The sequence below is a fragment of the Phyllobates terribilis genome, unplaced genomic scaffold (assembly GCF_046119375.1).
Source record: "Phyllobates terribilis strain yellow unplaced genomic scaffold, ASM4611937v1 Scaffold_11__3_contigs__length_659146591, whole genome shotgun sequence".
NCBI classification, from domain to species: Eukaryota; Metazoa; Chordata; class Amphibia; order Anura; family Dendrobatidae; genus Phyllobates; species Phyllobates terribilis.
In genome coordinates this window covers 601128277-601153037 of record NW_027362771.1, presented here as the reverse complement: position 1 = coordinate 601153037, position 24761 = coordinate 601128277, and the positions used below count along the sequence as shown (strand labels likewise).

At 42.2% G+C, this 24761-nt stretch overlaps 6 non-coding genes across 6 annotated transcripts; all 6 read left to right on the top strand.

Moving 5' to 3' along the window:
* The first annotated feature begins 3433 nt into the window (after window positions 1-3433).
* On the top strand, window positions 3434-3505 carry TRNAW-CCA (transfer RNA tryptophan (anticodon CCA)). Its single transcript has one exon. It is a non-coding gene; the product is annotated as a tRNA-Trp (tRNA).
* Window positions 3506-13848: 10343 nt separating this feature from the next.
* On the top strand, window positions 13849-13920 carry TRNAW-CCA (transfer RNA tryptophan (anticodon CCA)). Its single transcript has one exon. It is a non-coding gene; the product is annotated as a tRNA-Trp (tRNA).
* Window positions 13921-15848: 1928 nt separating this feature from the next.
* TRNAW-CCA (transfer RNA tryptophan (anticodon CCA)) lies at window positions 15849-15920 on the top strand. Its single transcript has one exon. It is a non-coding gene; the product is annotated as a tRNA-Trp (tRNA).
* Window positions 15921-16347: 427 nt separating this feature from the next.
* Window positions 16348-16419, top strand: TRNAW-CCA (transfer RNA tryptophan (anticodon CCA)). The gene has a single exon. It is a non-coding gene; the product is annotated as a tRNA-Trp (tRNA).
* A 424-nt stretch (window positions 16420-16843) lies between these two features.
* Window positions 16844-16915, top strand: TRNAW-CCA (transfer RNA tryptophan (anticodon CCA)). Its single transcript has one exon. It is a non-coding gene; the product is annotated as a tRNA-Trp (tRNA).
* A 2421-nt stretch (window positions 16916-19336) lies between these two features.
* On the top strand, window positions 19337-19408 carry TRNAW-CCA (transfer RNA tryptophan (anticodon CCA)). The gene has a single exon. It is a non-coding gene; the product is annotated as a tRNA-Trp (tRNA).
* Window positions 19409-24761: the final 5353 nt, after the last annotated feature.

Sequence of the window (24761 nt, the reverse complement as noted above, 5' to 3'; positions counted from 1 at the left end):
ACAGAGTTTCTCAAAGAAGCGGTGATGTTGTGTGCGACATGCTGGTGGAGCGCAGGCACACCTTTCTTTGAGAAGTAGTGCTAACTGGGCATCTGGTACTGGGGCACTGCAACGGACATAAGGTCTCGAAAATCCTCTGTGTCCACCAAGCGGAAAGGCAGCATTTCTGTAGCCAAGAGCTTGCAGATGGTGAAATTCAACCTCTTAGCTTTCTCATGGCTAGGAGGAAATGGTCTTTTACTTGTCCACATCTGAGGGACCGAGGGCTGGCTATTGTGCTTAGATGGGGTTGATAAGGGTGTCCCCGGCAAACTGCCGGTCTGTGAGGAAGATGCAGGCGGACATGTTAGGTTACCTTGATCCAAAGGTGGTGCTATCGATGTCGGACAGCGCTCAACACCAGCTGGTGTTACCACCTCCAAAGAAAATGATGACCTGCCAATCACGCTGGCTGTTGCGGGTAAAGAGGTGGCAGGTCTGCGCCCCAAAACAGGTGTGACTGCTGTCCCCCCAGTCACAGAGGATGAAGAGGCCGCGGATGCACAAGATATGGCAGACGGTGGTTGGCCCGGCCGGCTAGGCCGCATTGTAGCACACTGAGCTTCCCACTGCAACTTATGCTTCATGTCCATGTGCCGGTTCATGCATGAAGTACTCAAACTATGTATTTTTTGGCCTCTACTTATCTTTTGCTGACAAATGTTACAGATAACACGAGTTGGGTCATCTTTATCGATCTGAAAATATGCCCAGGCTATGCAAGGCAAAGCACCCATGTGACCTGAAGAGCCACCACGACCTGTGGTGAGAGGCAGAGTTGTGTTTGAGGATGCAGTTGTTGACGTGCTTGCAGTACTACGTCTCTGTCCAGGAAGGCGCAACCTGACCTCGTCGTCACTAGCATCTTCCTCCACCTCCTCTGCTGACCTCATCTCTTGGCTGACTGTAGGTTGACAGTAAGTGGGATCTCCAACCTCATCATCATCACACTGTGCGTTATCACACCCGTCGTCCTCAGAGCCAACCTGTTCCTGCCCTGACAAAAAACTAAAGTTGTCGCTCCAATCAGGTATTTGAGTCTCATCATCATCTTCCTCATTGTCTCCACCAACAGGAGTTACAGTTTGGGAATGAGGGTCCACATTATGGTCAGAACCTTCTGCATCTGGTCCTGGATCCGACTCATAAAGATTCTGGGCATCAGTGCAGATAATTTCCTCGTCTGGATTCACAGAAGCGCTGGAGTCTACCTCTAATTCTAGGCTATAGTATGAGTAAACAGCTCTGCAGACTCAACCATCTGTTCTACCTCATACTCAGACGGGCAGCTGGAGATTTGGGAGCTGTGAGGAAGCAAGTGCGATTGGGGTGACACCTTTGAGGACTGGAGTATTTGTGATGTTGAAATTGATGTGGAGGAGAGCCCACTTAAAGGAGCACTTGATATCCGTTGAAGCACCTGCTGTTTTTGTGCCTCATCTGGAATTTGTAGCGATTGGCGTGGCCGTAAGAAAGGGATCTTATCACATTGTCCGCTAAAAGAAGTAGACATTTTAGTTTGGCTGGAAGATGGTCTTTCTTCTGCAGATGTTACTGTTGCTTTAACACCTACCCCACGGACACAACCTTTTTTCCCCTTCCCAACACGCCTATTCCCCTTTCCACCAGCAGCAGTCCTTTTTCCACTCATTTTGGTGGTTAACTAATTCACAACTCTGGAGTTGTTTGTACAAAAAAACAATGGATGGGAACCGAGCAGAGCTGAGTGGCCAAACTGTGGTATTAGGCCAAAACTATTGGCTGGGTTATATGCAGAAAAAAATTATATTCAATTTGCAACCTGATGGAGGTCAGTATAGATGGACTAATAGAACAAGTCCCACACACAGCTAGAAGCCCAAATATTTTTTCAGAGGTAGATGCAGAAAAAAATTATATTCAGTTTGCAACCTGATGGAGGTCTGTATAGATGGATTAATAGAACAAGTCCCACACACAGCTACAAGCCCAATATTTTTTCAGAGGTAGATGCAGAAAAAAATATATTCAGTTTGCAACCTGATGGAGGTCAGTATAGATGGACGAATAGAGAAAGTCCCACACACTGCTAGAAGGCCAAATATTTTTTCAGAGCTAGATGCAGAAAAAAAATTATATTCAATTTGCAACCTGATGGAGGTCAGTATAGATGGACTAATAAAATGATGCTATGCCCAAAAGATTTTACTTCACTAGGTGCAGTAAAAAAATTGGTATTCTATACTCAGGTGGTATATCTTGCAACACAGATAGGCTACTCCACTGACTAACACACTCTGCAATAGGCCAAAAATGATTAGCTTTGCTAGATTCAGCCAAATGCTGTGAAAAAAACTTGCACAGCACTGGCACAGACCTGCCTGGCAAAAACTGATAGGAACTGATGTAACCTAGTCCTGAAAAGGACTCCAATTACAATTAGTCTTTACTCCCAAAACCTATCTATTTAAGAGCACAGACCTGCCTGATAAAAGTCGTAGGAAATGCTGTAACCTAGTCCTTAAAAGGACTGCAATCACAACTATTCCCTACTCCCAAGCTATCTGTAGATTTCTGCGAAAATTGGCTTGAAATTAACAAGGTATAGCGCACACAGCAACAGCGGTGCCGTCTAACATGCAGCTGCAGCAGTGAGAAAATGGAGGCGACGGGGAAAATGGCTGGGTCTTATAGGGCAAGGACATGTGACATACACTGCCAATGACACATGCCCTTGCTTGTGTGAAAAGAAGCACTTCGCTCCGTGTGTGCGCTGCTGATAGGCTGACTGATTGCACCTCCCCACTGTAAATGCGGGAAAGAGAAAAAAAAATGGAGATCTTCATTATTCCTGCAGAGCTCCATCCTCTGCCCCTCCCCCCACCCCGCTGTACACTCAAACTGCGTATTAACATTAATTTTCATCATTACTGAGAAAAAATCCAGTTATGATTTTGGTGCACGAACAGTTATCAAACATAACCTCGAACAGCCGAATTTTTCTCAAATCGTTCGTGTTCGCCGAACGGCTCGAACACCGCCCAAAACAGCTCGAATTTGAGATTGGCGAACAGTTCGAGTAGAACAACGCTCATCTCTACTTATAAACAATTCTTTGATGAGAAAAATCATCGTGAAACGAAATCAAAACTGTGAATATTTAATGCATTTCGGGATCTCTTTTCACTTTGATCATAGCGTTGTCATCTTTGAAACCATAAGAAAAAAGGGTTCTTTACTAGACTCTGAATTTTAAACTGGAAAACCCTCCATTCCCAATATCAAGATGTTCATTCGTCCTTGTTTATGTCTTTTTCAGTCTGTAACTATAAGTAGCAAATTTCGAGGTGTGCCACGATTTCTTCATGCACTTTTTAAGTGAGTTATATTATGGGCGGAAAGTTTCTTTTCATATGAACCTGTGGCACAATGGTAGTGCATCTGACTCCAGATCAGAAGGTTGTGTGTTCAAATCATGTCAGGGTCAAAAAACTTTTTCATAACTTAACCCATGTGTGGATTAAAATTGAAGCTGTGTTGCTATCTGTCAGCGCAGTGTCTAAAAAAGTGTTTTTTATTTGAATGTTATAAATTAATATCTTATAAACAATTATTTGATGAGAAAAATCATAGGGAAGCGAAATCAAAACATTGAATATTTAAGGCACGTTGTGATCTCTTTTCACTTTGATCATAGCATTGTCATCTTTGAATCCATAAGAAAAAAGGGTTCTTTACTAGACTCTGAATTTTAAACTGGAAAACCCTGAATTCCCAGTATCAAGATGTTCATTCGTCCTTGTTTATGTCTTTTTCAGTCTGTGAATAAAAGTAGCAAATTTCGAGAGGGTGTGCCACGATTTCTTCATGCACTTTTTTTCACGTGAGTTATATTATGGGCGGAAAATTACTTTTCATATGACCTTGAGGTGCATCTGTAACGCATCTGACTCCATATCAGCAGGTTGCGTGTTCAAATCACGTCGAGGTCAAAAAACTTTTTCATAACTTAACCCATGTTTGGATTAAAATTGAAGCTGTGTTGTTATCTGTCGTCACAGTGTCTAAAAAAGTGTCTTTTAGTTGAATGTTATAGATTAATATCTTACAAACAATTATTTGATGAGAAAAATAATCAGGAAGCAAAATCAAAAGATTGAATATTTAAGGCACATCGGGATCTCTTTTCACTTTGATCATAGCATTGTCATCTTTGAATCCATAAGAAAAAAGGGTTCTTTAGTAGATTCTAAATTTTAAACAGGAAAACCCTGCATTCCCAATATCAAGATGTTCATTCGTCCTTGTTTATGTCATTTTCAGTCTTTGAGCAAAAGTAGCAAATTTCGAGATTTGCGCGATTTCTTTATACACTTTTTATGTGAATTTTGGGCGGAAAGTTTCTTTTCATTTCATCTTGTGGTGCAACAGTAGCGCATCTGACTCCATATCAGAAGATTGCGTGTTCAAATCACCTCGGGGTCAGAAAACTTTTTCATAACTTAACCCATGTCTGGGTTAAAATTTAAACTGTGTTGCTATCTGTCAGCGCAGTGTCTAAAAAAGTGTCTTTTAGTTGATTGTTATAGATTAATATCTTATAAACAATTCTTTGATGAGAAAAATCATTGGGAAACAAAATCAAAACATTGAATATTTAATACACTTCGGGATCTCTTTTCACTTTGATCATAGCATTGTCATCTTTGAAACCATAAGTAAAAAGTGTTCATTACTAGATTCTTAATTTTAAACTGGAAATCCCTGCATTCCCAATATCAAGATGTTCATTCGTCCTTTTTTATGTCTTTGTCAGTCTGTAAGTAAAAGTAGCAAATTTCGAGAAGGTGTGCCACGATTTCTTCATGCACTTTTAAAGTGAGTTATATTATGGGTGGAAAGTTACTTTTCGTATGATCTCGTGGCGCAAGGGTAGCGCGTCTGAATCCAGATAAGAAGGTTGCGTGTTCAAATCATGTCGGGGTCAAAAACCTTTTTCATAACTTAACCTATGTCTGGATTAAAACTAAAGCTGTGTTGCTATCTGTCAGCACAGTGTCTAAAAAAGTGTCTTTTAGTTGAATGTTATAGATTAATATCTTACAAACAATTCTTTGATGAGAAAAATCATCGGGGAACAAAATCAAAACATTGAATATTTAAGGCACGTTGGGATCTGCTTTCACTTTGATCATAGCATTGTCATCATTGAATCCATAAGAAAAAAGGGTTCTTTACTAGTGTTGAGCCACCCCCGTAGTGTTCGAGTTCGGTTCGGTACGTCGAACACCTTCGAACACCGTTAAAACCAATGGCAGGCAAACAAAAACACATAGAAACACATAGAAAACACCTTCAAAGGTGTCCAAAAGCTGACAAACTGCTCAGAAGACACAACTAACACATGGAAAAGTGACAAGTACATATAGTCATGCGAAAAGAAAAGAGGTGGAGGAGTAAAAGGAGGGGGAGACACAGATATAGGCATGTCATGCCCTTCTAAAGTCCAAAAAGTGAGTAGCCGACACGTTCAGTCCGCTCCTGCCCGTGCCACCTCTGTGTCGCCGGGTTTGTGCCAGAGCCACGGTGAACCCTGACGGCCAGCCCCCCTCTCCCAATACTGGTGCCTGTCCGCTGGTGGGACGAGCGAGCCCCCCTGTGGTGGAGGCAGCTCTAAGCTTTTTAATTTAAATTGTCTCTCTAATTTGAATGAATACACTTTAAATCCATTTACAAGGATCTATTGGAGTGCAAGTCTCATGCCAGCAGCCGCGTAATTCCAGCTCCAGTAGCGTCCACTAAAGCTGCTGCAGTTAAATAGCTTTTATAAGGATCGAGCTCGGCTGTCCACCGCAAAGCATCCTACTGCCAGTCCCAGCCCCTATGCCTTGGGGTGCCTCCTGATGCTCTTCACTGAGTATCCCGTGGTCCCGAAGCATTTCCTTTGAAAAAAATAACTGTCCAAACTACAGGTGGTGTAGCTTGCTTAACAGCCGGGATAATCCGCTGACTAGCAGACACTGCTACTAGGCACAAAGTATTTCCTGGGCTAGATGCAGTTAAAAATTTGTAATTAGATATTCTCGTTGGATGCTGAGAAAGCATTCCATAGAGTCTCCTGGCACGCCATATATGATTCTCTTAAAAAGCTTGGGGTAGGGGTCTAGGGGACCCTTTTATAGCCAAAATCACGGCCCTGTATCACAATACGTCACCTAGGCTGAAGATAAATGGAACTGTAGCACCCTGAGGGCTCGGTTGCTACAGAAGTATTGCACCTCACCCAGAGGTGTGATATCTCACTCTCAGGTAAGGATGGAGTGTGGATCAGGACCCGACACCTGCATGCATTACACCACATTGCTCTGGGGCAGGGCGACCAATATGCCTCTGAGATGGGCACGACAGTCCCTGTCCCTGGCTGGAGTGGGGGGAGGGAACACTGAGGAAGGGGAACTCTGTAGTGCAGGAGCAGGGAGGAAGCAGTTCCTGGGTGCATTGAGAAGGGAGTATAAAAGGTGGGCACCATCTTAGTTCAGTGCAGAGAAGTCTGAGCAGAAGTGGCAGGGAGCAGGGGCTCTGCATGGGCTCTGCATGAGCTCTGCTCCGGAGGCGGGCCTAGTAACAGAGGCCCAGGCCTGGAAGAGGGAGAAGGAAGGAAGAGGAGCGGAGAAGGCTCCAGGAATGAGGAATGAAGGGATCCCAGGGGTGCGGACGGGCGAGTCGCCACCGCACGCCCGAATCAACCTGCGTGGAGGGGTCAGGCCAAAGGGGGAGACCGGTCCCCGAAACTAGGGGAGGCAGGAAATGACCCTCAGCTAGGAACCGGAGGCTGTGACATTTTATGTGGCGCAGCGCCTCGCTACACCCGCTAGGAAGGCACCACATAGGGTCAGGGAAACTGGCGCCAAGTTTACCAAGAGGAGGCCCGAGGCAGCCGGACAGAAGGGTTGGTAAGAAATGCCAGACAAAGGACACACAAAGGGGGTCCTGTGAAGCGCTCCAAAGTTATCTGGGAGTTGTCTGAGCCCCTCACCTGGTGAGCACAGTACGACGTGGGCAGCCGTTACCTGCAGACGTGGTCTGGATAATAAGAACTGTGAGTAAAGGACCTGGACTGCATCACTGACTCCGTGTCATTACTGCTGCTGCCCTGCACCATCACCCCCATCCTCAGCATACACTGCCCTGAGGCTATACTCCTCACGTGGGGAGTTATGCTACGCTCTGCTGCACCCACAACACCAGCCTCAGCGGTCTGCCCTGCAGCGGCGGTTCACTCTGACCGCAATCCACGGGTGGCGTAGTCGGACATTTAAACATCAAAACCACATAAATAGTTCCGCCACTGGTTTTACCAACCTGAGCCACGGAACCGGGTCGCCGCCACGAAGACTACAACCACCAGCAACCACCAAAAAGGGTCCGGCTCCGGTTGTCCCAAGGCCCAGGGGGTGCATCAGAACATTTTCATCACCTTTCACAATCACCAATGGGACAAGGCAGGGATGTTCTCTGTCCCCTCTCTTATACATCCTAGTGATGGAGCACCTGCTCTCATCAATTCGCCATAACCCCAATATTAGGTGGATTGAGGTGGGAGGCACCGAGTACAAGTGCTCTCTATTTGCTGATGATGTCCTAGTATATATCGCTCAATCACATATATCCATCCATGCTGTTATGGCTGAAATAGATCACTTTGTTACATGGTCAAATTTTAAAATCAATGCAGCGAAGTCTGAGGCCCTCGATGTCTCCCTCCCCAAATCCATATAAGATTCCATCCAGTCCAACTTTCCCTTTGCCTGGCCCTCACAGGGTATCAAATACTTAGGAATTCCTATTCATAGAGACCTCTCCCATCTATGTTATCTTAATTTTGGGCCCTTTATTGAACAACTCCATACAGACCACGGTTGGCAAGTTAGAACTGCAAGATTCATTACGTGAACCACTGGTGTTTTGTGGAAAAGCACATGTAAGACTCTGCAACAGTCTCTGCTGATACTCCTGCATGTGTGCATCCCTTTCTATGGCAGGAATAATTTCTGAAAATTTACTTTTGTACCGGGGATCTAACAGTATGGCAACCCAGTAGTCAGGATTATTTCTAATTCTCACAATTCGAGGGTCATGTTGCAGGTAGTGCAGCAAGAAGGCACTCATGTGTGTTGCGTATCCAGGAGCACCAAGTCCCTGTTGTGTTGGTGGCGAGGTAACAATCATGCTTCCTTCCTCTGTCCTCTCCCCCCAACCTCATACAACAGAAATGTGATCAAGGTTTCCCTCATCTGATGAGTCTTCCATCAGTTCGTCCTCCACTTCTTCCTGGGCTCCTGCACCTTCCTCACTAGTTTGGCTGCTACCATGAGCCCTGGTAAAACCATCTCCCCCACCCTAACATGCCTGCCGCCTTGGTGCTGCCGACCGTCTGGACCTTGCAGATGTTAGCCCTTCCTCATACAACTCCTCCTCCTCTACTTCCTCCAACTCCTCTTGTGCCACCACCTGACTCCGAATTCTGTTTAACATGTGCTCCAGCATGTAAATCACCGGAATAGTCTTGCTGATAATGGCATTGTCAGCACTAAACATCTTCATCGCCATTTCAAAACTGTGCAGAAGGGTGCAAAGGTCCCTGATCTGAGACCACTCCTCCAGCGTGATTTGCCCCACCTCTGGATCTCGTTGGCCCAGGCTATACGTCCGAACGTATTGCACCAGAGCTTGTCGGTGCTTCCACAGTCGCTGCAACATGCGCAGAGTTGAATTCCACCGGGTAGGCACATCGCATTTTAGCCAGTGAAGTGGCAGGCCCAACGACTTCTGTAGAGATGTAAGTCGCTGAGCTGCGGGATGCGAACGGCGGAAGTGAGCACACAGCGACCGTGCCCTCTGCAGAAAGCCATCTAGTCTGGGATAGTGGGCTAAAAATTGCTGGACAACCAGGTTCAACACGTGAGCCATACAAGGCACGTGTGTGACATTGCCCCGGTGAAGGGCCGCACCCAGGTTTGCAGCATTGTCGCACACGGCCTTCCCTGGTTTCAGGTCCAGTGGAGACAACCATTCATGAAATTGGTTCTCCAGAGCTGACCACAACTCCTCAGCTGTGTGACTCACATTTCCCAGACATTTCAAAGTAAAAACCGCCTGATGACGTTGAACCCTACTGCCAGCATAGTAAGGAGGTGTGCAGGATCCCTTCTGCGCAGTTAGAAAGCTTGTGGCATGACCAGACAGGCTTTGGGTGCAGGTGGAAGACCGAGAGGAGGTTGAGGAGGCAGAAGCAGTGGAGGAACTTTGACATAAAGAGGATTGACGCACAACTCGTGGGGACGGCAAGACTTGGACAGCAGCCCCTTGTCCTGCTGTCACCATAGTTACCCAGTGCCCAGTCAGCGACATGTAACGCCCCTGTCCATGCCTACTCGTCCAAGTGTCTGTGGTGAAATGCACCCTGTCACACACAGAGTTTCTCAAAGAAGCGGTGATGTTGTGTGCGACATGCTGGTGGAGCGCAAGCACACCTTTCTTTGAGAAGTAGTGCCGACTGGGCATCTGGTACTGGGGCACTGCGACGGACATAAGGTCTCGAAAATCCTCTGTGTCCACCAGGCGGAAAGGCAGCATTTCTGTAGCCAAGAGCTTGCAGATGGTGAAATTCAACCTCTTAGCTTTCTCATGGCTAGGAGGAAATGGTCGTTTACTTCTCCACATCTGAGGGACCGAGGGCTGGCTATTGTGCTTAGACGGGGTTGATAAGGGTGTCCCCGGAAAACTGCCGGTCTGTGAGGAAGATGCAGGCGGACATGTTAGGTTGCCTTGATCCAAAGGTGGTGCTATCGATGTCGGACAGCGCTCAACACCAGCTGGTGTTACCACCTCCAAAGAAAATGCTGACCTGCCAATCACGCTGGCTGTTGCGGGTAAAGAGGTGGCAGGTCTGCGCCCCAAAACAGGTGTGACTGATGTCCCCCCAGTCACAGAGGATGAAGAGGCCGCGGATGCACAAGATATGGCAGACGGTGGTTGGCCCGGCCGGCTAAGCCACATTGTAGCACACCAAGTATCCCACTGCAACTTATGCTTCATGTCCATGTGCCGGTTCATGCATGAAGTACTCAAACTATGTATTTTTTGGCCTCTACTTAGCTTTTGCTGACAAATGTTACAGATAACACGAGTTGGGTCATCTTTATCGATCTGAAAAAATGCCCAGGCTATGCAAGGCTTAGCACCCATGCGACCTGAAGAGCCACCACGACTTGTGGTGAGAGGCAGAGTTGTGTTTGAGGATGCAGTTGTTGACGTGCTTCCAGTACTACGTCTCTGTCCAGGAAGGCGCAACCTGACCTCGTCGTTACTAGCATCTTCCTCCACCTCCTCTGCTGACCTCATCTCTTGGCTGACTGTGGGTTGACAGTAAGTGGGATCTCCAACCTCATCATCATCACCCTGTGCGTTATCACACCCGTCATCCTCAGAGCCAACTTGTTCCTGCCCTGACAAAAGTTGTCACTCCAATCAGGTATTTGAGTCTCATCATCGTCTTCCTCATTGTCTCCACCAACAGGAGTTACAGTTTGGGAATGAGGGTCTACATTATGGTCAGAACCTTCTGCGTCTGGTCCTGGATCCGACTCATAAAGTTTCTGGGCATCAGTGTAGATCATTTCCTCGTCTGGATTCACAGAAGCACTGGAGTCGACCTCTGATTCCCAGGCTATAGTATGAGTAAACAGCTCTGCAGACTCAACCATCTGTTCTACCTCATACTCAGACGGGCAGCTGGAGATTTGGGAGCTGTGAGGAAGCAAGTGCGATTGGGGTGACACCTTTGAGGACTGGAGTATTTGTGATGTTGAAGTTGATGTGGAGGAGAGCCCACTTAAAGGGGCACTTGATATCCGTTGAAGCACCTGCTGTTTTTGTGCCTCATCTGGAATTTGTAGCGATTGGCGTGGCCGTAAGAAAGGGATCTTATCACATTGTCCGCTAAAAGAAGTAGACATTTTAGTTTGGCTGGAAGATGGTCTTTCTTCTGCAGATGTTACTGTTGCTTTAACACCTACCCCACGGACACAACCTTTTTTCCCCATCCCAACACGCCTATTCCCCTTTCCACCAGCAGCAGGCCTTTTTCCACTCATTTTGGTGGTTAACTAATTCACAACTCTGGAGTTGTTTGCACAAAAAAGCAATGGATGGGAACCGAGCAGAGCTGAGTGGCCAAACTGTGGTATTAGGCCAAAACTATTGGCTGGGTTAGATGCAGAAAAAAATTATATTCAATTTGCAACCTGATGGAGGTCAGTATAGATGGAGTAATAGAACAAGTCCCACACACAGCTAGAAGCCCAAATATTTTTTCAGAGCTAGATGCAGAAAAAAATTATTTTTAATTTGCAACCTGATGGAGGTCTGTATAGATGGATTAATAGAACAAGTCCCACACACAGCTTGAAGCCCAATATTTTTTCAGAGGTAGATGCAGAAAAAAATATATTCAGTTTGCAACCTGATGGAGGTCAGTATAGATGGACTAATACAACAAGTCCCACACACAGCTAGAAGCCCAATATTTTTTCAGAGCTAGATGCAGAAAAAAATTATATTCAATTTGCAACCTGATGGAGGTCAGTATAGATGGAGTAATAGAACAAGTCCCACACACAGCTAGAAGCCCAAATATTTTTTCAGAGCTAGATGCAGATAAAAATTATTTTTAATTTGCAACCTGATGGAGGTCAGTATACATGGACTAATAGAGAAAGTCCCACACACTGCTAGAAGGCCAAATATTTTTTCAGAGCTAGATGCAGAAAAAAATTATATTCAGTTTGCAACCTGATGGAGGTCTGTCTAGATGGATTAATAGAACAAGTCCCACACACAGCTAGAAGCCCAATATTTTTTCAGAGGTAGATGCAGAAAAAAATATATTCAGTTTGCAACCTGATGGAGGTCAGTATAGATGGACTAATACAACAAGTCCCACACACAGCTAGAAGCCCAATATTTTTTCAGAGCTAGAAGCAGAAAAAAATTATATTCAATTTGCAACCTGATGGAGGTCAGTATAGATGGGTAATAGAACAAGTCCCACACACAGCTAAAAGCCCAAATATTTTTTCAGAGGTAGATGCAGAAAAAAATTATATTCAGTTTGCAACCTGATGGAGGTCTGTATAGATGGATTAATAGAACAAGTCCCACACACAGCTACAAGCCCAATATTTTTTCAGAGGTAGATGCAGAAAAAAATATATTCAGTTTGCAACCTGATGGAGGTCAGTATAGATGGACGAATAGAGAAAGTCCCACACACTGCTAGAAGGCCAAATATTTTTTCAGAGCTAGATGCAGAAAAAAATTATATTCAATTTGCAACCTGATGGAGGTCAGTATAGATGGACTAATAGAATGATGCTATGCCCAAAAGATTTTACTTCACTAGGTGCAGTAAAAAAATTGGTATTCTATACACAGGTGGTATATCTTGCAACACAGATAGGCTACTCCACTGACTAACACACTCTGCAATAGGCCAAAAAGGATTAGCTTTGCTAGATTCAGCCAAATGCTGTGAAAAAACTTGCACAGCACTGGCACAGACCTGCCTGGCAAAAACTGATAGGAACTGATGTAACCTAGTCCTGAAAAGGACTCCAATTACTATTAGTCTTTACTCCCACAACCTATCTATTTAAGAGCACAGACCTGCCTGATAAAAGTCGTAGGAAATGCTGTAACCTAGTCCTTAAAAGGACTGCAATCACAACTATTCCCTACTCCCAAGCTATCTGTAGATTTGTGCGAAAATTGGCTTGAATTAACAAGGTATAGCGCACACAGCAACAGCGGTGCCGTCTAACACGCAGCTGCAGCAGTGAGAAAATGGTGGCGACGGGGAAAATGGCTTGGTCTTATAGGGCAAGGACATGTGACATACACTGCCAATGACACATGCCCTTGCTTGTGTGAAAAAAAGCACTTCGCTCCGTGTGTGCGCTGCTGATAGGCTGACAGATTGCACCTCCCCACTGTTAATGCGGGAAAGAGAAAAAAAAATGGAGATCTTCATTGTTCCTGCAGAGATCCATCCCCTGCCCCTCTGTACACTCAAACTGCGTATTAACAATAATTTTCATCATTACTGAGAAAAAATCCAGTTATGATTTTGGTGCACGAACAGTTATCGAACATAACCTCGAACAGCCGAATTTTTCTCAAATCGTTCGTGTTCGCCGAACGGCTCGAACACTGCCCAAAACAGCTCGAATTTGAGATTGGCGAACAGTTCGAGTAGAACAACGCTCATCTCTACTCGTGGCGCAACGGTAGTGCGTCTAGCTCCAGATCAGAAGGTTGCGTATTCAAATCATGTCGGGGTCAAAAAACTTTTTCATAACTTAACCCATGTCTGGATTAAAATTGAAGCTTTGTTGCTATCTGTCAGCACAATGTCTGAAAAGTGTCTTTTAGTTGAATGTTATAGATTAATATCTTATAAACAATTATTTGATGAGAAAAATAATCAGGAAGCAAAATCAAAACATTGAATATTTAAGGCACGTTGCGATCTCTTTTCACTTTGATCATAGCATTGTCATCTTTGAATCCAAAAGAAAAAAGGGTTCTTTACTAGACTCTAAATTTTAAACTGGAAAATCCTGCATTCCCAATACCAAGATATTCATTCGTCTTTGTTTATGTCTCTTTCAGTCTGTAAGTAAAAGTAGCAAATTTCGAGAAGATGTGCCATGATTTCTTCATGCACTTTTTAAGTGAGTTATATTATGGGTGGAAAGTTACTTTTTGTGTGATCTCGTGGCGCAAGGGTAGCGCGTCTGACTCCAGATCAGAAGGTTGCGTGTTCAAATCACGTCGCGGTCAAAAAGATTTTTCATAACTTAACCCATGTCTGGATTAAAACTAAAGCTGTGTTGCTATCTGTCAGCACAGTGTCTAAAAAAGTGTCTTTTAGTTGAATGTTATAGATTAATATCTTACAAACAATTCTTTGATGAGAAAAATCATCGGGGAACAAAATCAAAACTTTGAATATTTAAGGCACGTTGGGATCTCCTTTAACTTTGATCATAGCATTGTCATCTTTGAATCCATAAGAAAAAAGGGTTCTTTACTAGATTCTAAATTTTAAACTGGAAAACCCTGCATTCCCAATATGAAGATGTTCATTCATCCTTGTTTATGTCATTTTCAGTCTGTGAGCAAAAGTAGCAAATTTCGAGAAGGTTTGCCACGATTTCTTCATACACTTTTCATGTGAATTATGGGTGGAAAGTTTCTTTTTGTATGATCTTGTGGTGCAATGGTAGCTCGTCTGACTCCAGAACAGGAGGTTGCGTGTTCAAATCACGCCAGGGTCAAGCAACTTTTTAATTACTTAACCCATGTCTGGATTAAAATTGAAACTGTGTTGCTATCTGTCAGTGCAGTGTCTAAAAAAGTGTCTTTAAGTTGAATGTTATAGATTAATATCTTATAAACAATTCTTTGATGAGAAAAATCATCGGGAAACAAAATCAAAACATTGAATATTTAATGCACTTCGGAATCTCTTTTCACTTTGATCATAGCATTGTCATCTTTGAAACCATAAGAAAAAAGTGTTCATTACTAGATTCTAGTAGATTTTAAACTGTAAATCCCTGCATTCCCAATATCAAGATGTTCATTCGTCCTTGTTTATGTCTTTTTCAGTCTGTAAGTAAAAGTAGCAAATTTCGAGAAGGTGTGCCATGATTTCTTCATGCACTTTTTATGTGAGTTATATTATGGGTGGAAAGCTACTTTTTGTACGATCTCGTGGCGCAACGGTAGCGCGTCTGACTCCATATCAGATGGTTGCGTGTTCAAATCACGTCAGGGTCAAATAAGTTTTTCATAACTTAACCCATGTCTGGATTAAAACTAAAGTTGTGTTGCTATCTGTCAGCACAGTGTCTAAAAAAGTGTCTTTTAGTTGAATGTTATAGATTAATATCTTACAAACAATTCTTTAATGATAAAAATCATCGGGGAACAAAATCAAAATATTGAATATTTAAGGCACGTCGGGATCTCCTTTCACTTTGATCACAGCATTGTCATCTTTGAATCCATAAGAAAAAAGGGTTCTTTACTACATTCTAAATTTTAAACAGGAAAACCGTGCATTCCCAATATCAAGATGTTCATTCGTCCTTGTTTATGTCATTTTCATTCTGTGAGCAAAAGTAGCAAATTTCGAGAAGGTTTGCGCAATTTCTTCATACACTTTTCACGTGAATTATGGGCGGAAAGTTTCTTTTCGTATGATCTTGTGGCGCAACGGTAGCACGTCTGACTCCAGATCAGAAGGTTGTGTGTTCAAGTCATGCCAGGGTCAAGCAACTTTTTCATTACTTAACCCATGTATGCATTGAAATTGAAACTGTGTTGCTATCTGTCGGCGCAGTTTCTGAAAAAGTGTCTTTTAGTTGAATGTTATAGATTAATATCTTATAAACAATTCTTTGATGAGAAAAATCATCAGGAAACGAAATCAAAACATTGAATATTTAATGCACTTCGGGATCTCTTTTCACTTTCATCATAGCATTGTCATCTTTGAAACCATAAGAAAAAAGGGTTCATTACTAGATTCTAAATTTTAAACTGGAAATCCCTGCATTCCCAATATCAAGATGTTCATTCGTCCTTGTTTATGTCTTTTTCAGTCTGTAAGTAAAAGTAGCAAATTTCGAGGAGGTGTGCCACGATTTCTTCATGCACTTTTTAAGTAAGTTATATTATTGGCGGAAAGTTTTTTTTCATATGACTTCGTGGCGCAACGGTAGCGTGTCTGACTCCATATCAGAAGGTTGCGTGTTCAAATCACGTCGGGGTCAAGAAACATTTTCATAACTTAACCCATGTCTGGATTAAAATTGAAGCTGTGTTGCTATCTGTCAGCACAGTGTCTGAAAAAGTGTCTTTTAGTTGAATGTTATAAATTAATATCTTATAAACAATTATTTGATGAGAAAAATCATAGGGAAGCGAAATCAAAACATTGAATATTTAAGGCATGTTGGGATTTTTTTTCACTTTGATCATAGCATTGTCATCTTTGAATCCATAAGAAAAATGGGTTCTTTACTAGACTCTGAATTTTAAACTGGAAAACCCTGCATTCCCAGTATCAAGATGTTCATTCATCCTTGTTTATGTCTTTTTCAGTCTGTAAGTAAAAGTAGCAAATTTCGAGGTGTGCCACGATTTCTTCATGCACTTTTTAAGTGAGTTATATTATTGGCGGAAAGTTTTTTTTCATATGACTTCGTGGCGCAACAGTAGCGCGTCTGACTCCAGATCAGAAGGTTGCGTGTTCAAATCACGTCGGGGTCAAAAAACTTTTTCATAACTCAACCCATGTCTGGATTAAAACTAAATCTGTGTTGCTATCTGTCAGCACAGTGTCTAAAAAAGTGTCTTTTAGTTGAATGTTATAGATTAATATCTTACAAACAATTCTTTGATGAGAAAAATCATCGGGGAACAAAATCAAAACATTGAATATTTAAGGCACATCGGGATCTCCTTTAACTTTGATCATAGCATTGTCATCTTTGAATCCATAAGAAAAAAGGGTTATTTACTAGATTCTAAATTTTAAACAGGAAAACCCTGCATTCCCAATATCAAGATGCTCATTCGTCCTTGTTTATGTCATTTTCAGTCTGTGAGCAAAAGTAGCAAATTTCGAGAAGGTTTGCGCGATTTCTTCATACACTTTTCACGTGAATTATGGGCGGAAACTTTCTTTCCATATGATCTTGTGGTGCAACGGTAGCGCGTCTAACTCCAGATCAGAAGGTTGTGTGTTCAAATCACGCCAGGGTCAAGCAATTTTTTCATTACTTAACCCATGTCTGGATTAAAATTGAAACTGTATCGCTATCTGTCGGCGCATTGTCTAAAAAAGTGTTTTTTAGTTGAATGTTATAGATTAACATCTTATAAACAATTCTTTTATGAGAAAAATCATCGTGAAACGAAATCAAAACATTGAATATTTAATGCACTTCGGTATCTCTTTTCACTTTGATCATAGCATTGTCATCTTTGAAACCATAAGAAAAAAGGCTTCATTACTAGATTCTTAATTTTAAACTGTAAATCCCTGCATTCCCAATATCAAGATGTTCATTCGTCCTTGTTTATGTCATTTTCAGTCTGGGAGCAAAAGTAGCAAATTTCGAGAAGGTTTGCGCGATTTCTTCATACACTTTTCATGTGAATTATGGGTGGAAAGTATCTTTTCCAATGATCTTGTGGTGCAAAGGTAGCGCGTCTGACTCCATATCAGAAGGTAGTGTGTTCAAATCACACCAGGGTGAAGCAACTTTTTCATTACTTAACCCATGTCTGGATTAAAATTGAAACTGTGTTGCTATCTGTCAGCGCTGTGTCTAAAAAAGTGTCTTTTAGTTGAATGTTATAAATTAATATCTTATAAACAATTATTTGATGAGAAAAATCATAGGGAAGCGAAATCAAAACATTGAATATTTAAGGCACGTTGGGATCTTTTTTCACTTTGATCATAGCATTGTCATCATTGAATCCATAAGAAAAAAGGGTTCTTTACTAGACTCTGAATTTTAAACTGGAAAACCCTGCATTCCCAATATCAAGATGTTCATTCATCCGTGTTTATGTCTTTTTCAGTCTGTGAGTAAAAGTAGCAAATTTCGAGAGGGTGTGCCACGAATTCTTCATGCACTTTTTACGTGAGTTACATTATGGGCGGAAATTTCTTTTTAGCTCATCTTGTGGTGCAACGGTAGCGCGTCTGACTCCATATCAGAAGATTTCGTGTTCAAATCATGTTGGGGTTAGAAAACTTTTTCATAACTTAACCCATCTCTGGATTAAAATTTAAACTGTGTTGCTATCTGTCAGCACAGTGTCTGAAAAAGTGTCTTTTAGTTGAATGTTATAGATTAATATCTTATAAACAATTATTTGATGAGAAAAATAATCAGGAAGCGAAATCAAAACATTGAATATTTAAGGCACGTTGGGATCTCCTTTCACTTTGATCATAGCATTGTCATCTTTGAATCCATAAGAAAAAACGGTTCTTTACTAGACTCTAAATTTTAAACTGGAAAACCCTGCATTCCCAATACCAAGATATTCATTCGTCCTTGTTTATGTCTTTTTCAGTCTGTTAGTAAAAGTAGCAAATTTGGAGAAGGTGTGCCACGATTTCTTCATGCACTTTTTAAGTGAGTTATATTATGGGTGGAAAATTACTTCTCATATGACATCGTGGCGCAACGGTAGCGAGTCTGACTCCAGATCAGAAGGTTGCGTGTTCAAATCATGTCGGGGTCAAAAAAATTTTCATAATTTAACCCATGTCTGGATTAAAATTGAAGCTGTGTTGCTATCTGTTAGCACAGTGTCTGAAAATGTGTCTTTTAGTTGAATGTTATAAATTAATATCTTATAAACAATTATTTGATGAGAAAAATCATAGGGAAACGAAATCAAAACATTGAATATTTAAGGCACATTGGGATCTCTTTTCACTTTGATCATAGCATTGTCATCTTTGAATCAATAAGAAAAAAGGGTTCTTTACTAGACTCTGAATTTTAAACTGGAAAACCCTGCATTCCCAATATCAAGATGTTCATTCACCCTTGTTAATTTCTTTTTCAGTCTGTAAGTAAAAGTAGCAAATTTTGAGAAGGTGTGCCACGATTTCTTCATGCACCTTTTAAGTGAGTTATATTATGGGCGGAAAGTCACTTTTAATATGACCTCGTGGCGCAACAGTAGCAATTCTGACTCCAGATCAGAAGGTTGTTTGTTCAAATCACATCAGGATCAAAACACTTTTTCATAACTTAACCCATGTCTGGATTAAAATTGAAGCTGTGTTGCTATCTGTCAGCACAGTGTCTGAAAAAGTGTGTTTTAGTTGAATGTTATATATTAATATCTTATAAACAATTATTTCATGAGAAAAATAATCAGGAAGCAAAATCAAAACATTGAATATTTAAGGCACGTTGGGATCTCCTTTCACTTTGATCATAGCATTGTCATCTTTGAATCCATAAGAAAAAAGGGTTCTTTACTAGACTCTGAATTTTAAACTGGAAAACCCTGCATTCCCAATATCAAGATGTTCATTCGTCCTTGTTTATGTCTTTTTCAGTCTGTGAGTAAAAGTAGCAAATTTCGAGATGTGCCACGATTTCTTCAACACTTTTCATGTGAATTATGGTCAGAAAAGTTCTTATCGTGTGACCTCGTGGTGCAACGGTAGCACATCTGACTCCAGATCAGAAGGTTGTGTGTTCAAATCACGTCGAGGTCAAAAAACTTTTTCATAACTTAACCCATGTCTGGATTAAAATTGAAACTGTGTTGCTATCTGTCAGCACAGTGTCTGAAAAAGTGTCGTTTAGTTGAATGTTATAGATTAATATCTTATAAACAATTATTTGATGAGAAAAATCATAAGGAAGCGAAATCAAAACTTTGAATATTTAAGGCACGTTTGGATCTCTTTTCACTTTGATCATAGCATTGTCATCTTTGAATCCATAAGAAAAAAGGGTTCTTTACTAGACTCTGAATTTTAAACTGGAAAACCCTGCATTCCCAATATCAAGATGTTTATTCATCCTTGTTTATGTCTCTTTCAGTCTGTGAGTAAAAGTAGAAAATTTTGAGAAGGTGTGCCACGATTTCTTCATGCACTTTTCACGTGCGTTATATTATGGGCGGAAAGCTTCTTTTTGTATGACCTCGTGGCGCAACGGTAGCGCGTCTGCCTCCAGTTCAGAAGGTTGTGTATTCAAATCACATTGGGGTCAAGAAACTTTTTCATAACTTAACCCATGTCTGGAATAAAATTGAAGGTTTGTTGCTTTCTGTCAGCACAGTGTCTGAAAAATTGTCTTTTAGTTGAATGTTATAGATTAATATCTCATAAACAACTATTTGATGAGAAAAATAATCAGGAAGCAAAATCAAAACATTGAATATTTAAGGCACTTTGCGATCTCCTTTCACTTTGATCATAGCATTGTCATCTTTGAATCCATAAGAAAAAAGGGTTGTTTACTAGACTCTGAATTTTAAACTGGAAAACCCTCCATTCCCAATACCAATATATTCATTCGTCCTTGTTTATGTCTTTTTCAGTCTGTAAGTAAAAGTAGCAAATTTCGAGAAGGTGTGCCACGATTTCTTCATGCACTTTTTAAGTGAGTTATATTATGGGCCGAAATTTACTTTCCATATGATCTCGTGGCGCAACTGTAGCGCGTCTGACTCCTTATCAGAAGGTTGCGTGTTCAAATCATGTCAGGGTCAAAAAACTTTTTCATAACTTAACCCATGTCTGGATTAAAATTGAAACTTTGTTGCTATCTGTCAGCACAGTGTCTAAAAAAGTGTCTTTTAGTTGAATGTTATAGATTAATATCTTACAAAAAATTCTTTGATGAGAAAAATCTTCGGGGAACAAAAGCAAAACATTGAATATTTTAGGCACGTCGGGATCTCCTTTCACTTTGATCATAGCATTGTCATCTTTGAATCCATAAGAAAAAAGGGTTCTTGACGAGATTCTAAATTTTAAACAGGAAAACCCTGCATTCCCAATATCAAGATGTTCATTCGTCCTTGTTTATGTCATTTTCAGTCTGTGAGCAAATGTAGCAAATTTCGAGAAGGTTTGCGCGATTTCTTCACATACTTTTCATGTGAATTATGGGCGGAAAGTTTCTGTTCGAATGATCTTGTGGTGCAACGGTAGCGCGTCTGACTTCAGATCAGAAGGTTGCGTGTTCAAATCACACCAGGGTCAAGCAACTTTTTCATTACTAAAACCATGTCTGGATTAAAATAGAAATTATGTTGCTATCTGTCAGCGCAGTGTCTAAAAAAGTGTCTTTTAGTAGAATGTTATAAATTAAAATCTTATAAATAGTGTTGAGCGATACCTTCCGATATCAGAAAATATCGTATCGGATTGGATATGACCGATACTCAAAAAGTATCGGATATCGCCGATTCCGATATCGGAAACCAATGCAAGTCAATGGGACACTAATATCGGAATGAAAATAAACCCTTTCTTTCCTTGTAGGTTAATTCTACATGAAGTAAAACAACTAAGAATAATGTAGAATGTATTATGCGAAAAGCCGGCAATTCATCAGCGCATACACCGGTACCCGACAATTTACAACAGAAAGAATAGAGCTTCACACATAGATTAGATAGATAGAAACATGTCAGTCACATATATATGAAGTACAGGGACAGTGTTGCTTACTGTACTTGTCATTTAGTGTAAAGGATTTATTTAAAAAAATAATAGTGTTTTCATGCACCGTCTCTTTAAAAAAGCCGGCCGGCAATTCAGCATCTGTACCCGACAATTTATAACAGACAGAATAGAGCTTCACGCATAGATTAGATAGATAGAAACATGTCAGTCACATATATATGAAGTACTGTGACAGTGTTGGTTACTGTACTTGTCATTTAGTGTAAAGGATTTATTTAAAAAAATAATAGTGTTTTCATGCACCGTCTCTTTTAAAAAGCCGGCCGGCAATTCAGCATCTCTACCCGACAATTTATAACAGACAGAATAGAGCTTCACACATAGATTAGATAGATAGAAACATGTCAGTCACACATATAGGAAGCACAGTGACAGTGTTGGTAACTGTACTTGTCATTTAGTGTAAAGGATTTATTTAAAAAAATAATAGTGTTTTCATGCACCGTCTCTTTAAGAAAGCCGGCCGGCAATTCAGCAGCGGTATCCGACAATTTAGAATAGAAGGAATAGAAAATCATACATAGATTAGATAGATAGAAACATGTCAGTCACATATATATGAAGTACAGTGATAGTGTTGATTACTGTACTTGTCATTTAGTGTTAAAATGAAGGATTTATTTAAAAAAAAATTGGCGTGGGGTTCCCCTTAATTTTAGTCTCTAGCGGAGGTTAAGCAGACCGCTGGGGCAGATGTTTGAAGCCTGGGAAGGGGGTAATACCCACGGAGCTTCCCAGGCTACTAATATCAGCCTCCAGCTGAATACCTAGCCCTTACTAGCTATTAAAATGGGGGACCCCCCAAAAAAAATGACGTGGGGTCCACCCTATTTTAATAGCTAGCAAAGGCTAGGCAGACAGCTGGGGGATGATATTAATAGCCCAGGAAGGGAGCCATGAATATTGGCCCCCTCCCAGGCTAGAAACACCAGCCGTCAGCCGCCCCAGAAATGGCGCATCCATAGGATGTGCCAATTCTGGCACTTAGCCTCGCTCTTCCCACTGCCCTGTGGCGGTGGCAGTGGGGTAATAGGGCTGGGGTTGATGTCAGCTTATAATGCCAGCTGACATCAAGCCCAGGTTAGTAATGGAGAGGCATCTTTAAGACACCCCCATTACTAACCCCATAGTGAAAGTTAAAAAAAAACCACAAACACCCAGAATAAAGTCCTTTAATTAAAATAAACACACAATTCTTTATTGTTCTAAATTAAACCATACTTACCGTCACGCCCATTCCAGCTGAAGCCAACGATCTCCTGCAATAAAAGAAAAATAATAAACCAACATCATCCTTACCTTTCCATGGTTCCCACGACGGCTCCAGCTCTGCTACATTGAGATGACAGGCTGGACCGCAGCAGAACGCTGCCATCCTGCCTGTCATCCCGCAGACACTGAGAAGCGCAGGCATGCTTGCGCTCCTCAGTGTCTCTCTGTGACGGCATCCAGATGAGCCGACAATGAACTCGGCTCACCACATGCACGTCACTGACAGCGTGGGAGAATTCTCACCCTAAAGCGCTGAGTGCAGGAGAATTTTCCCACGCTGTCAGTGACGTGCATGAGGTGAGCCGAGTTCATTGGACATGACCTCACCTCATGCACGTCACTGACAGCGTGGGAAAATTCTCCTGCACTCAGCGCTTCAGCGTGAGAATTTCCCCACGCTGTCAGTGACGTGCATGAGGTGAGCTCATGTCCAATGAACTCAGCTCACTTCATGTACGTCACTGACAGCGTGGGAGAATTCTCACGCTGAAGCGCTGAGTGCAGGAGAATTCTCCCACGCTGTCAGTGACGTGCATGAGGTGAGCTGAGTTCATTGGACATGAACTCGGCTCATCTTTATGCCGTCACAGAGAGACACTAAGTAGCGCAAGAATGCCTGCGCTTCTCAGTGTTTGCGGGATGACAGGCTGGATGGCAGCGTTCTGCTGCGGTCCAGCCTGTCATCTCGATGTAGCAGAGCTTAAGCTGTCGTGGGATCCATGGGAAGGTAAGGATGAGGTTGGTTTATTAATTTTCTTTTATTGCAGGAGATCGTTGGCTTCAGCTTAAATGGGCGTGATGGTAAGTATAGTTTAATTTAGAACAATAAAGAATTGTGTCTTTATTTCAATTAAAGGACTTTATTCTGGGTGTTGTGTTTTTTTTAAATTCTTTACTAGAAATTCATGGTGGTCATGTCTAATATTGGCGTGACCCAATGAATTTCGGGCTTAGGGCCAGCTAATAATGCCAAGCTGGCCTTAACCCCTTTATTACCCAGTGAGCCACCGCACCAGGGCCCTGGATGAGTTGGGTACAGCGCCAGAAGATGGCGCTTCTATGAACGCGCCATTTTCCGGGGCGGCTGCGGACTGCAATTTGCAGCGGGTGGGGCCCAGAAAGCTTGGGCCTCCCTGCGCTGCAGATTCCAGCCCCCAGCTGCCTAGTTGTACCTGGCTGGACACAAAAATAGGGCGAAGCCCCACGTATTTTTCTTTTAAATTATTTCATGAAATTCATGAAATAATTAAGAAAAAAAGGGCTTCCCTATTTTGTTGTGTCCGGCCAGGTACAAATAGGCAGCTGGTGGTTGGGGGCAGCCCGTTCCTGCCTGCTGTACCTGGCTGGACACAAATATAGTGCGAAGCTCCACGTCAATTTATTTTTAATTATTTCATGAAATAATTTTTTTAAAAAAGGGCTTCCCTATATTGTCGTGTCCGGCCAGGTACAAATAGGCAGCTGGTGGTTGGGGGCAGCCCGTTCCTGCCTGCTGTACCTGGCTGGACACAAATATAGGACGAAGCCCCACATCAATTTTTTTTAAATTATTTCATGAATTTTCTGAACCGGCACATGGACATGAAGCATAAGTTGCAGTGGGAAGTCACACCTGTTTTGGGGCGCAGACCTGCCACCTCTTTACCCGGAACAGCCAGCGTGATTGGCAGGTCATCATTTTCTTTGGAGGTGGTAACACCAGCTGGTGTTGAGCGCTGTCCGACATCGATAGCACCACCTTTGGATCAAGGCAACCTAACATGTCCGCCTGCATCTTCCTCACAGACCGGCAGTTTGCCGGGTACACCCTTATCAACCCCGTCTAAGCACAATAGCCAGCCCTCGGTCCCTCAGATGTGGACAAGTAAAAGACCATTTCCTCCTAGCCATGAGAAAGCTAAGAGGTTGAATTTCACCATCTGCAAGCTCTTGGCTACAGAAATGCTGCCTTTCCGCCTGGTGGACACAGAGGATTTTCGAGACCTTATGTCCGTCGCAGTGCCCCAGTACCAGATGCCCAGTCGGCACTACTTCTCAAAGAAAGGTGTGCCTGCGCTCCATCAGCATGTCGCACACAACATCACCGCTTCTTTGA